Source organism: Metopolophium dirhodum, chromosome 2 (genome assembly GCF_019925205.1).
Source record: "Metopolophium dirhodum isolate CAU chromosome 2, ASM1992520v1, whole genome shotgun sequence".
In the NCBI taxonomy this organism is placed as follows: Eukaryota; Metazoa; Arthropoda; class Insecta; order Hemiptera; family Aphididae; genus Metopolophium; species Metopolophium dirhodum.
Genome location: NC_083561.1, coordinates 768,300 through 784,461, shown reverse-complemented (window position 1 = coordinate 784,461; position 16,162 = coordinate 768,300).

The following is a 16,162-nucleotide window of genomic DNA, read 5'->3' as shown; positions in this document are numbered from 1 at the left end:
GCGTGTTATAATATGTTATGCTTACGTTGTTGTAAATTTATTTAAGTAGAGCTCATTATAATTTAAAACATGCAATAATTCGGACTTACTATTAAATTAATAAACTAATAACTATTAAAAATATATAGCCTATATTTACATGTTAATTTTGAAGTAGTTGTATGTTATACATTTTAATAATAAATTTCTTATGATTTCGTGGGCTAGTTTAAGCAAGTTAAGGTCATTTTTAAATTGCAATATTCTACATGCACATGTTAAGCAGCCATAACTTGCTTAAAAATTGAAATATTGGTAAAACCCGACGAACACGTCCTGTAGATGATGTTCTTACGTAGGTATCACCTTTTAGTTGAACCTTACTCAGATAATAAGCAAATTCACTTTAATATTATTAAAGCTATAAAACATAACATTGGCTCCACTGAAAGCTAATTTGCCATGTTAACGGTGACAAAATATGCGGGTGTGGCGTGCTATTAAGTTGAAATTCCAATTGAATGTTGGATTTGGATTAGCATAGGTTGAGGTATCTATTATCTGATTTAACCGCGTTAGAATCGTCCAAGTATAAACAATGTACTATACAGTAATAATATAACAAACATTTTATCGATTTTACTGTGAATATTTTAAAGTGCATTGTAAGAACTGTAGTTGTATATGCATTAAACTTATTTTCCCATAATAATATGCAGTGAATATTATGATCTACGTCATGTATCATGTAAGTATGTATATGTGTTAATACAATATTAAGTATTTGATGGACATTATTTGTTTTCTCACAATATTATTAGAATGTGTAGTTCATAAAACAAATATTGTAAGGTTAAAAGACATATTTTAATTTATAAATAATCTATAAATCAATAAATAAAAATACAACTTTTTTGCTACTGTCTTAAAAATAATTATTGAGTAATTATTGTTGTCTAATTATTATAGTTGTTACTATACAATTTAAATTTAATTAATCAGGCATTTTAATAGATAACCCATAAGTAAAATGTAATGTATATTAATTAAATATTTAAATAAAAAACTAAATAATGAACTAATAAAAGGAGTATCTAGGTAACAAGTAACACGTAACGGATCATACTGATTATCAATGATTTTTTATTATTGTATTGTATGAATATTTAAAATAAATGTAATGAAGTTGATAAACATAACTTTAATGATAAATAAAACGTTTTACACCTTTAAATTAATGAAAGGAGATTTTCATTGTAAAGTAGGTATATTTACATTTTGTAAAACGTTGGGTGTGTAATGTGTTTATGCAATTATGCGTAACCACTCAACCATTTTTCTCAATTTTAATTTTTAAATAATAATTACCCAGAGAATTATTCTCTTTAACTCCCTTAAATATTTAATTGGATACAACTCTCATAACTATACCAGTATACCTATATTTTCTTCCAAAAATTAGAAAATAAGCGTGCAACAAATTGTAAATTGTTAAGTAGGCATACACGCAAAGAAAAATAACACCCATTATTTATATAAGATATATATATATTTAACTACCTGTTACCTGTTAGACGTTAGTTGTCTATGTCGGTTTGCTTTCATATTTATGTTTTGCAATTTGGATTAATATATTCATGTAATGAATTAGTGTCCGTTATAAATGTTAGAATAAAATAATTAACAGTAGTACCTACCAAATTATCATATTTTTAAAATGTGATTTATTTTTCATTTAAATATATAATAACTATAATATAAATAATATTATGATTAAAAGATATAAACTATAAACATTACAGACCTATTAAAAGTATTATCAGAAATATATATTTATTAATATGTTCGGTCATAACTCGTAGCCATTTATTATTATTTAAAATGACACTAATCGAATTCTTTTCGTCTTGCCAACAGCCAACTTGGTACCTACTCAAAATAACTTATGATTGAATCATAACTCGCAATATAGATTACCTATTGAAAAAAATAATACGTTGTAATATGTTAATCCAAATTATTTTAACACATAATGTTAATTTCAGTCATAATATTGTTACGATAATTGATTATAATATTTTTTTTTCGGAATTCTATCATTTGTATAGATCATGTGGTACCAACAAAAAGTATTAGTGCGGATGACATTTATTTATTTTAGTTATAATATGAAATTACTTATGATATTTAATTTTTCAATTTTGTAATGCTTCAGTATGTAGTTATTATTATTTTGTGATTGTAACTTTGACCCTACTTTAGCTCTGCACGTAGACTATATATTATTATATATACCGATTATTTGATAAACCCAAGGTGAAAAGTGCGAGATTTTAGTAAAATTAAAACCCACATCCTACATTGTGCAAAGGAAATTATTATAATAAATAACGCTATTGTAATGAGTTTGAACAGCGACGAGCGTGTATATAGTTTTTCATACGAGTTATATGGTGCTCGTGACACAGTGCGGTTATATGCGATACGTTTTGTTTATTTATTATTGCTCTTGTATCCCTGTCAGTTCCAGTTTTGGATTTTTATATTAATATTTTGTTATTATTTGTTGAATTAAAAAGAGAGAGGTAAAGAGAAAAATGGACAAAATGAATAACAATGTGTGTTTAAAAAATAGGGTACTTTTAAAAAGGTGCCCCATGCACGTGCAACGGGATGTTGTTTCTTTTTTGTTCGTTGTCTGTTGTCTGTTCAGCTACGACTTTGGGCAGTTTCGAACAATGGTCATTAGGACATGGGAAAATAGTTGATACATTTCCTGTGTCATTATTATACACACTGTATGTTACTGATATTATGCTTGGAATGTCATTTTAACCATTTAAAAGACAAATTATGTTTTATTCATTTAGCGTTTCCTTTCGTTAATCATGTTAATGAATTAATGCTATTATAAAATGGTTCAAATAAAACGTATTCAATAGGTACGTACTTTTGGTTCAACATAATATTATATAGGTACACAACTTCATTAATTAAAATTGTCTATGTAAGTTGCAACACATGGACTATTTATGTCTATATATATATATTGTTTTATCAATTACTTATTAGATAGTTTCATTACTACCTATATTAAATTTTTCGACGTAATTATGAAAAAAAATGTTTTAAATTTATATGTGAACATTTTAGTCTTAAAATGTAATACTATAATAAATTAGATTCAAAAATATGGTTCTAAAATCTTTGTAGGGTTTAAAAAAATTTGAATTGTTTATAAATCAAGATACAATGTCTACATTTTTACAATGGTATTATTCAATAGGCGTACTTACATAATAATATAATAATGTACATTGACATATTGTGTTATTCATTTAAAAAAAATAAATGTATAAATGCGTACCTCTATAACGGTATTTTTTTATATTTTAACACGTTGGGCAAAATGTCATTGTTATTAAAAACCGATTTTCAATGCTTTCAAAGAAGAAATTGTTAAGCATACAGATTTTTATCTGATTTAAAATAATATTCTCTTGTTATATTCCCCCTAATCATTGTATTTTATCCTCTTCAAATTATACCTTTAAAATACACATATGTAGGTACCTATAAATACCTAATGGCTGATATGTATTGATTCTTCTGCAGTGTAAATATAAAAATATTAATTCAACTGTGTTTAAATACAGTAGGTACTTAAAGGTTTTAGAATTACTCAAATTAATTATTTGACAAAAATATAATAGCATGTTAAATTTTTGTTTATCGATTTTACAAATTATGACGATATTATTTTTTAATACCTATTCAAAATTGATTACATTACACTATTATAATTTATAGACTATAGTCTTTGAGTTGTTAATATTTTGGAATCAGTAGGTAATGGGTACAACTTATATCTAAAATATCTAAGTATATATTTTGAAATTAATTTGTATACGCCATTATATTATAATATAATATTTAATATGATTATAGATAACAGTCAATGTGCGCGCTCCTCTTCCTGGGAATGTTTAGCCGGTGCAGGTGTCCTCCATGTCGGTCTCGAGTTCTGTGGACGGCAAAGTCACAGGGTCTGACCCCCGCTATGCTTCGGCGGCCATTTCTGCGAAACAACATAGCTCTTCCTATTGAAAATCAACTTCGTCCGACACATAACCCTCACCTGGCACCGTCTCGACCAGCACTTTGGGCCACACGGTACCTATATCCCATTCGTAATTATTATATACTAGTACCTAGTAATTATTTGATCTCTCGTTTATCTCATTCTCCTTGTAACTTTTCTTTTTCCTCGGCAACACCGGTTCCACTGTTCAGAGGCCTAACCAAAAGGGTAGACATTGGGTGTGGAACCCTCCCCACCCGCCGATTGTAACCAGAAAAACTCAAAAATCTATCATAGTTAAAATAGTTAATTTTAAAGGCTTTAAACAAATTAAATTGACGTTGCATAATGCGTACAATATTATATAATAATATATTACAGACTAGACCATAGAGTTTAGTTTAAGATTTATTTTCCTCCTATACACCTATATTCTATAGATAATATACCTACTCTATATTGTTATATAAGGGCGTATTGCCGTATTACCAATCAATGATTTCCTCTATCAAGTGATTTACGTTACAAATGTATATTGATATCATAACAATTTATTGTACATGTGTGTATAGAATGTTATTATTTCTCTCTAGTAGAAAAAAAATGAAGTATTGAAATACAAATATATAGTTATACATGTAAAACACTAAAGCCAATACACCCTTCATCAAGAACTTAAAACGACTGGTAGCCTACGTTGTTGGGGTTACTCTTCATAGAATCATAGAAGAAATTAAAATTAATAGCAATAATAATATTATTATACTATGCATTTTAATCACATAGATACATAATGAACATAAAAATATAATATTATGCAATTATTTATAATCTGGATAACTTAACTATGAAAAAACCAAAAATAAATGTGTTTATATTTTTGATAATATATCGAAGTGATACAACAATATTTAAGGGTTCAATTTAAATATGAAAAGGTGGGTAAGTGGATGTCGCTCTGCTGTACAGTAGGTTACAAGTGGGTGGTTTCTGGTATAGAATTGTATGAAATTGGAACTTCAGAGAAGGGCCAAAAATAAAAAGTTCCCAGCATATGCTTTTCAAAATAATCTGAAAAAATAAACAATATATATAATAATGTAATATTCAAATATTTTACTTTACATCTAAAAATATATAATATGATACACAAAATATAAATACATGTATTATGTACAACTAAATAATAATAATATTATTTTAATTATCTTTTTTATAAGTGCAAATTATCGGTTCCGTCTATAAATATTATGAAGTAACTTTTATGATAAATGCATTAATTCATTAAATCTATTGTTTTTTATACATTAATTTTAATTACTTCTGTAGAACCTTATAACTTATAAGATTCTTAAGGCATCATGCCTAATGAATTTTAATATATTATTTGATTAAAGTTTTTAAAGTGTACTATACTATATTAATATCTACGTGCCTGCAGATTAGCTGTAAAATAATTCTTAACTCGATCCATATTAAACATTTTCGGGGGATGCTTTTACTAGAACTTTAGGTAGGTACCTTTCGGTACAAATATATTTACTGAATTTCAATATAATAATTACTTATTTTATTATTTTTACACAATAGACCAACATGTCGTATATCTACAATATCAACCAATACAAATTTCTTAAAATATGAAATATATAAGTGTCTATAACTGAACAACTTAGTTGGTATATAAACCTATCATAGACGCTGTTACTCGGTACATATCATCTGAATTGGAAAATCATGAATTCAATTTCGTTTAGTTCGCACCGGAATAGGATTACAACGAGTATTACGGTCGATTGGTCGATGGATGGTGGGAAAAACCTATGAAAGGAAGAACGAATTGAAAGAGAGGGAATGAGAGCTTTCAATTTTTCGGGGATTTCTTCGCCCTCTATTATTATTTTTATTTTTATTATTATTATTATTATTATTATTATTATTATTATACTCCACTCGTATAAAATGGATACATAGTATTATTATATATATGTACTTCTCGACGGGAGACTCATAAGGAGCTTATGAGGCTACTAGTCTGGTCCGGATAAGTATCGATGGCGTACTAACCAGATAGTAGTGCGAAAAGATATTATACTTTCCGGTTCAAATGGTTTATTCCAATTGTTTTACGGATGGATCAACAAGTGGGAAAGATAGATTTTAAGGATTTCCTATAGCAATATTTAAATTTAAAACTTTCTAAAATCATATACAATAAACACATTTTCAAATGAATTATGTTTTATTTCAATACTCGACCACAATTCGTTTAATTAATTAAATGAAGTAACTAAAAAAATTATAGGTATTTATAAAGATAATAATATATTTAGGTACTATACCTATGTGACGATACAGTAGTTGAATTAGGATTGGGATAAATCACTCACTAATAAATGTGTTATAAGTTTGAAACCACTAATGAATTATTTGATTTGAAAAACGTTTCAGACCGAAGCTCAATTTATATAAAAGTAAATAAGATGTTTTAATATAGATATTTGCTTATATTTTTATAATTTTATATATTTCTTACAATATTGGTAAATCCTAAATTTTTTTTTTTAAGTTCCATATTGTATTCTCTTTTAAATCTAAGCAAGGTTAGGTTAGGTTAGGTTAGGTACATTTTATACACAGATAAAATACGATAATAGACAAATCTAGATTTAAAACACATTAATAATAACGTCTTCTGTGTTACATAATATCATAATAATTTCAAAAGTTGGATTGTTAAAACTTAATTGATAAATTTCGTTTAATTTAAATTGAATTAATAAAAATACTAAGGTTGAAAAAAGTAAAATAATCATAAACAGCAATAAAAAATTTAATTCAGGGGTAACTTTCAAATAAAGCTCCAATAATGGGGAAAATTATCATAATAATTATTCATTTATAGCAATCTGGAGATAATTTTATAACACTCATTGCATTCCAGTATAATTTTATTGAAATATTTGCATCAACATTTTATAATAAATGTTTTGTAATTTATAGCTTAAACATTATTATTATATACATAAATGAATTGAAGGATAATATATTATATTTATTCTAATTAAGTAATAAACCTTAATAATAAGGGCTTACTCAAGTTAAAAAAAATAAATTTTATTCCTTAAATTACCATAGTATAACACAATTAGTCATTATTAATAACTCATAACCCGTACATTGTTATTTAAAAATGTAATAATAATAATCATTTCAGTTATATATTTTTAATTTGTAAAATATAATATATTTTAAGATTTTTTTATTTGTGAGCATAATTATTATAAATGTGTTAAGTACAAAATCAATCTTTATGAATTTAACTTTTCACAAACTTCTAATAAATTTGAAATTGTATTATAAGGAATGAGTACATTTTTGAAGAACAAAATCAACATCTATGTTTAATACTATAAAAATAACACGCATTCAAATGTGTCTAGAAAATTGGTCTATTAGTTCATTAAAAATATTCTATTTTAATATTTTTCTTTCAATAAAGTTTTTCATCGGACGGATACATCTAGTCTAATCTGATTTTAATCAAAAAATATCAGGTTTTCTAAAATATAATATATTTTAGAAAATTTAAAATATATGTTATCTAATCAATAATATTGTCATTTGGTGTAACACGTTATTACTCATTATTTCTAAGATTAAACTTACAAAAATTTAAATTAAAGTTTTAACATTTATATACGCATTTAGTTGTTAAAAAGTACATTTCCGGCATAATATATAGAAACAAATAATTTCTATGCTCATACTTTTTAACATTGTGGTACAGCTTTTTCTATTGATTCTAAGTTAAAACTAATAGAAAAACTTTTGTAAATAGTTAAACTTATTCTATTCGATTAAACTTTGGTAACGTTTCACATTATTCGAACACCTATGTACGTGACAAGTCGGTAAGAAAAAAATATAATAATGAAAACATAACTATTGAAACGTTCAAATCCAAATAAGACCAATTCAATATATCCAAAGACACTCTATTTTTGTAATAAATTCGATAATAGCAAAGTACTTTATTGAATATTTTAGTTATTGTTTTTAAACTTAATGTCATTAATACAATATATTAAAAATACTTGTTGTCAAAAATAGTTGGTAATTATTTGTATAAGGTAAGTGTGTATAAATAAATATCAATAGGTAAACCTAAATTTAAAAAAAAAAATATTTTTTAGATAGGTACCTCATTGTCAATTACATTACTTATTCTATTATAATTTTTAAGTGATTAACTGATTCTATATATTATTTTAATTATTTAGTTAATGTATTTAAATATTATATTGTGTAGTATGTACATTTAAAAACGTATTCTATCATTAAACATTACTGTTAATCATTACTATTTTATGTTTATTATATATGCAATATTTTATAAGTAATAAGTAATAAATTAATAGGTAACTAAAAAGTATATTAGTTAAAACTTAAAATACTTTCTACTACAATTAGTACTCATATCAATATTAGTTAACTAATATATTTCAATTAACTTGTCAGTTGTTTTGATAATAATATGGGTTTTCAATTTATAAGAAATAAATTATTTAATTTCAAACGAATTGGTTCAATGACATAAGGTTGGGTGAGGTATACTAATATTAATGTATATATACATTAATATTCAAGATAAAACACGTTCGAATATTTTGTATATCTTAGAATATTTTAACGCATAATTTGGGTTATTTTTTTCTAAATAGATGTTAGGTAAATACTTTAAGGTATATGTCATAATGTTAATATATTTTCATACCAGTGCTCGTAATCCAAATTTAGTAAGTACAAAATATTTAAATAATAAAGATGGGTACGTTTTATGTTTGATTCAAAAAATATGGTAATTTGGGTTGAAAGTGCTATTTAAAAACTTTGCATTGTTATTAAAATAATATTTATGTTACCATGTTTGGTATAGGTACAGTGTGAAATGTATGTTTTGTGGAATAATGTGGGATATGAGAATGAATAGTTTGTTGAGCATTCCTTGTAAATGTTGTATAGGTACGGTTTCGTATAAATAAATACAAAATGTAGTTTGGATAGTATCCAGCGTGTTGTGGTTATATTGGTTTTGTAATATAATATAATACTTACATTGTTGTACTCCTCATTTATTATACTATATTGTAATTTGTCATATTGATTTACAAATTTGCCAAAAAATTAGTAAGTTACAACATTAGTAAGATAACAGTTTAAAAAAAAACAACAGTAAAATAATTGGTGTCATTAAATATATATAGGTACAAAACTATACTACCTATAGGTTATCCTACGACACTGTTTATTCTAGAGGAAGAAAGGCATGTTTCAAAATAAAATCTAAATTAAATTACTTTTATAGTTTTATTTAAAATTTTTTTTAAAAACAATAAACATGATGATTCGTTCAACACTAATTTTCTCAAAAAGTATTGACGTTTTTGGAAATTGTCTTAGATAATTTGTAGTCATTAAAAAACATGATTTTTTTTACTATTTTAAGTTTTTTTTTAATAACAACTGTTTTGTTTATAAATACCGGAGAAGGATTATTTTCTGAGTATTTCAATACATTAAAATTTAAAATCGAGTTTTGAACGAATAGTTTGTTTTTTAGGCAGTAATTAATTATAACTTATATAAGTAACTATCTAACTACCTGTATTTAAAGTTTTGATGAGTGAATAGTGGACTAAAATGTTGTGTGTAATAACGTGTCATTCCAATCCACTCATTTAAACTTTGAATACATTTAACTAATTGACTACAAGTACAAATTTCGATTTTTATTTTTTTAAATTATCAGAAAATATTATGCTTTGGAATATGAAATTAAAATCATTTGCTGCCGTTCAAAAAAGTAAAAACCTTAACAATTTTATGGATAAAAAAGGTGGAAAAGTGGGTACCGCTCTGCTGTACAGTAGTTGTAATGGATGTGTTATATTTGAATACAATGATAAACCATTGTATACGAAAAACAATTCTGAGTGGTTAGCGTGGTCCTTATAATATTATTGTTTTTTATTCGTTGCTGGTGGTAAACAAAGCTTAGAAATTAAAATCCCATTTTTAGCGATTTTTCATAATTTGTCAGTAGTTTTCTAAAACTACTTGGAATTTTCAATTTTGACATTCCAAAAGTACCAACTAAGTTCACTTTTCTATCAGAAAAGATGCTGATCTCAAAAATTGCAGCATGCTACTATCCAAAATATTGCTGACAGACACAAAAAAAAACACACATCATTGTAAAACCAATAAATTCTTTCGCTACGCTCAGAATCTAAAACGGTAGACATATAATTTATTTTCCAAAATATTGTTTTGTAATGTCTTCAAAATTAGTAAAAAGATATTTCCAAAAAGTTATTAATTTTCTAGAAAATGAATAAAAACCTTTACAATAATCTCCTTGTACCTATATAATATATATATATATATATATATATATATATATATATATATTTTAATACAATAATTAATAATTAACAGTTATACAACAACCTAAATTGTATTATATAGGTACTTATATTATTTGTTGAAACAACATCTTTGTTCAAAACGTTTATAATTTACAAATACAATTGACAAAGTCATGTGAAATTAATGTCCTAGATAAATACTTCATCTGTAAAGAAATACCAAAAAATATTTACAAGAAAAATGTTCTATTGATTATTTTAATGTAAAATTCAATTCAATATCTTATGTTATTCAAACAATAAACTAAACGTTTAAACAAATGAAAAATGTATTAATTCTTAATATATTATTATCAAGAGAATATTATAATTTAAAAATAATTCTTAATTTTGGAATAATTCAATAATAGTTATAATTATAATAATATTTAGTTCAATATTTGTATACTACAGGTACAATGGTTGAATGGTATATAGTACATATAAATCATAATATAATAAAGCTCTATTTTCATACACAGAAACTAGTGATACTTTAACATAAAAAAATGCATCTGTCACTTTTTATTTACATAGCATTTCTATGTTTCACGGCACATTAAAATACATCCGGAAATGAATAGCACAGTATGTGTATATGCCAAAAGTAGGTACATATAAATAGTGAATACCCCCGAAATGTTTTCAGACATTATGCCGTTTATAACACATAAAAGTTTCAAGTTTATTACATCAAATACGTACCAAAATCGTAGTGAGCTGAAAATTACGCATAATCAAACACTTCCTGACTGCAATTGTTTGTAACCGTATACCGCTAAGGCGCTACCATCCGACGTTGTTTCCGTCGTACAAATATTTAGATTAAAATTTATTACAGATAAATGTGCCACGGTTAAACGTTTGTAATTATTTATTTTCTGATATTAAATAGGTTTGTTTAATTGCATATAAAAATATAATCTACATTAAATATTTATGTTCTCAGTTTATATAATCACCACCCGTGGTTATCGTCTCAAAGTGTAAGTAAAATATTGTTTTATTTCAAATGTATAATTTTTGTAACAAGGTGATTAATTAATACTACATATATAGTAACTATTTATATTTGTTGAACTAGAGTTATTAATGTTATTTTATTCTAGTTCTCGTGAAGGTATTTTCATATTACAGTGTACCCTCGGTAATTCAAAGTTCACGGGGTGAAAAATAAAATTCTACTTACTAAAAATTTTGAGTTTTCAAAATCGTAATGTGTTATTGTTATTTAAAGAGGAATTTATTTTGTTTGTACATGATGTCGAGAATTTCGAGTTCTCAAGGTTCAAGTTATCGAGAGTCAACTGTATTTTGAATAGTATTAAATCTATAATCATTATACTTAATTTTTTTGATTTTTGAAAATAATATATCAATTACTTATCATAAATGAATTTTTATTACTTGTACAGTACTTGTACTACAAGTTGTACTATTTATAATTCCATTGCGATTTTTAAAGGGAGTAATCATAAACTACACTATGGAACTGAATATTAAATTCTTCAATTATGTTTAATTAAAATATAGAACAAGTCGGATGTGCAAGTCAAAACGGCTGAACGGTTCATCATAAACGAAATGCTTAAAATGTTAATTAAACTATTTACAAGCATTTGTATAGTCCTTATAAAATTAAAAATATTTTATTTCACAATTAATAGCACGTTTTTAGAGTGCTTGAGATGGCGTACTCTACTCGACTTAGACACATTCACATTCAGTTTTAAATTTTAATACATTTTCTTACATTTTGTTTCTCATGACTCATAGAATCTTCAAAATAACGATTCGCCTAGTTTATCTGATTCAGATGTGTTGTGGGAAAATCTTACAAAATAAAATGTGTTCCACTAATCTGTAGGATTTTCTATTGTCCCCAATGAAATACTCAACCCCCAGTTATACCCAACCCTCAACGTCACAAGGAGATTTTTGGACGGTTTTCACTTCTTATCTTTCGGTCAACTGAACACCAGAATGGCATATTGAAGGGGTGCCGAATAAAGTTTGACATTCGTTTGAAAGTACTTACAGGGTCGGGTAAAATGTTTTAAAAAAATATCCGAAAAGCAATGTTGTCAGAAATCGGATCACTGTCTTAGATAACCTTAGTCCTTAGTAGGTTCTACGCTTACTTAAAAAATTACACAGCAATATTTATAGATTTTTTATGATAAACTACCTACATTTTTATTATTTATAAATAGCTTTAAATGTTGTTAATTAATATAAAAACATTTAGTATGTCTGTATAAATTAATTAAACTTAGGCAAATACATTGAATAGTGATTAATATTAAATTTAATAAATTTCACACACCTAGTTATCTTTGCGAACATTAAAAACAGCTGTAATTGTGAAGACTTATATATTTTTATTTTATTTTTCTCCATTCATTTATTGAACTTATTACTGGTCTACTATTAAGGGCTGTTGAAAGGTAGTCCAGAATGAAATCATTTATTTTTAAAAACAATATTATATAGTAAACTCAATGATCGATTTTCAAATTCTTTATACGCCATATAAGACAAACTAAAATAGGATTTATAACCAGACAAACTCTCAAGGCTTAACCGTCGATTGCAAAATCTTAAATTAGAAACTTTCCGCAAAAACATTTCATTACTCACCCGAAACACGCGAAATACTCGATCACAAAATATACCCATTGATTATAATTTATTATTATTTGACTTCAGTTGTACTGTTATCGTAGCGCCGGATTATCGTTAATAGTAATTACCGCGGACACGTCTGTAAGTAGAAATGCCTAGCTTCCAAGGCACCGAACATGTATTTTGTTTTATTGTACACGCATTGTTGTCACCCATTCGACTATGAAAACCTTATTGTATTGTGTAGACACATGTGCCTGTACCTACCATCGTTTCGGTTTAAAATGTTTCGACGGGTGGGGGTGAGGTGGATCAAACATTTGACGAACCTTGAAACCACTTATATGAATGCATAAAAAAAAGGGTTGATACGGCGGGCAACGGGTAATATTGTAATTGAAACTAACCGTTAACATGCGTTTACTAAAAAGGGTCCTAAACATGAATAATTAGAGACGACAGTTATTATATTATTTTTTTTAAGCTTATTTTTTATGCGGTCTATGATGTCGGCATTAAGCGCAATAATGTTACATTTCCTTGTATGTGTTTTACTCAACCATAATAAATCTATTTTTTTTATATCTATAATTTACTGTGTTAAAATGTTACGTTATTACGGTCGTAATTTTTCGATACTAAACGAATATTTTGTAAGTCATGATATACATAATATTTATTCTAACTACCACGCTTAGGTTTTATTAATATTTTAATTAGTTTTCATCAAAATAAATACTATTATAAAGTATAAATTCAATGTAGGTAAGTGGACAATTTTATTACTAATTCCCATAATAATTCGGTAAGATTTATGTATTTGTAATGTTTAAGCTAGAATATCGTAAAACCAAATGCCAATTATTGAGTAACAGACAACAGTAAATAAAACATAAATTATTATGCATTTCACGTGATTCTGTGAATCATATATACATTCTAACGATACTATAATAATAAAAACTTTTGTAGAGATAAGAAAAATATGTCTGTCTTCTAAAACTAGTTTTATGGTCAAGACATTTTGTGGACTTGTGTTTATTTAACTTACGAACTTCAGTGACAAATATAATTCGATTAAAGATGAAAACCTATACACCTATAAAATAATAATATATAGGTACGGTAATTTTAAATTAATTAATTTAGTATTAAAACAAGTTTAGGTCTTCTAGAAATTAGAGTCATTATAATCGTAAGATACAAAAATATAATTTTCTGCAAGAATATTTAAAATTTTGCAGGTAGTCAATTTGAATTATTAGTTTCTACTTTCTGATAACATTTTATTATTTAAGCGCAATTTCGTAAGTTCAAAATGTTTAGTATGTTTATATAAATTAGTTTAATTTCTCTTTGAAATTTGAAGTATTATCTTACCGACAAAATTGGCTTTTAGGTGTAGTCAAGTATATTTTCATCATCTGTCAGACACGTGGCACAGTGAAATTATAGTCACTCAGTAGTCAGTACTCAGTACGCACGTGCCAAGGGAACGAGTGGACAAATCACAAAATATTATAAAGGACACGCGGACAAGTGCCACTGATACAGTCACCGGTCTGTCCGTCAGTTTTAATAAAATGCCGCTTGTCCAGAGTATAATATTCTGAGCGAATATTGAAGAAAATACGTACAATTCAATAACAATATAAAATAATATGTCCTTGCGCTAGTCTGCGCCTGTCAAAAATTAAGAATATAATATTTAACATTATTATTTCGTATTCAATGATATTAATAATTTATCGAAGTGTTTCAGCGCATTCAAATGATTTATAATATAATTTGAATAATAATAGACATTCTGGATTATATTATTATATTATTACTCAACAACAACAATAATATTAGAGAGAACGTAACTTGAAAATTAACGTCATTTATATATTTAAATAGGTATAATATTATGTATTTATATTTTACGGCCTCGTTTAGTTGCATAAGTCTCAGATGGTATTTCTTAAGGCTATGGAATTGTTCAGAGACAATTATTATTATTATCTCAACTCCGGGCGATCGCCGCGATACACGGCGAAGTGTCGTGACGATAATCGATAATATAATATAATGCCCACGTATTTCCACACCCATTGTCTGTAAAAACCGAAATGACGAGAATTTGAAAACGCGAATGCGCTCAAGTCCCTAGTCAGCTAACCGCGTTTAAATGTGTAGGTACACACAATCGACGGACCGTTTCTACTCGAGGAGACCGTAAAATGCACTATAATTATTATCGTTACGGTACAATACATATAGTACCTATACTATATACACTTTGCAGGGTCCTCAGAACGAGCGCGAGGACGCGTACCATCATAAACACCGATTTCTGTACATGTTTACTTCGTGTCACGTCTTTACAAACACGAAATATTTGTACAGACAGACGGCGGTGGCGGTGGATTTTGTGGGTATTATTTCATACACCTACCAAATACGTACTATGAATTATATGGTGTTTACACGATCGAAGCTCAATATCGTTTACGAGCCACGTCGACGCCGAAAATGACCACCGAGTCGAAACGACCTAGTCCGAAACTCGCTATTGATCCAGTGGCGTATTTAGGAATTTGTCATGGGGAGGGTCCAGATAATTTTCAGGAAACAGAGCTGTGGGGGCAAAGTCCCCCACCACCCAATTACTCTTTATTAAATAATTATACCATATTTATAAGACGATATAAAATGTTTTGAGTTTTTAATTATTAAATAATAATATGTACGAAATAAATTTAAAAAAATCAGGTAAGTGGATGTCACTCTGCTGTACAGTAGGTTACAAGTGGGTCACTGTAATGGATAGTGTTAAATTTGAATTCAATGATATAATATCATTGTATAACAAAAACGATTCTGAGCGGAGACGGTTTGTCAGTCTGGATATTTTATAATTTATATTGTTATTATTTATTATAGACTGTAAGTTGAATTAATATTGAAATATATTTTTTTTATTCGTTTCTATGGTGATAAACAAAGCGTTAGAAATTAAAATCCC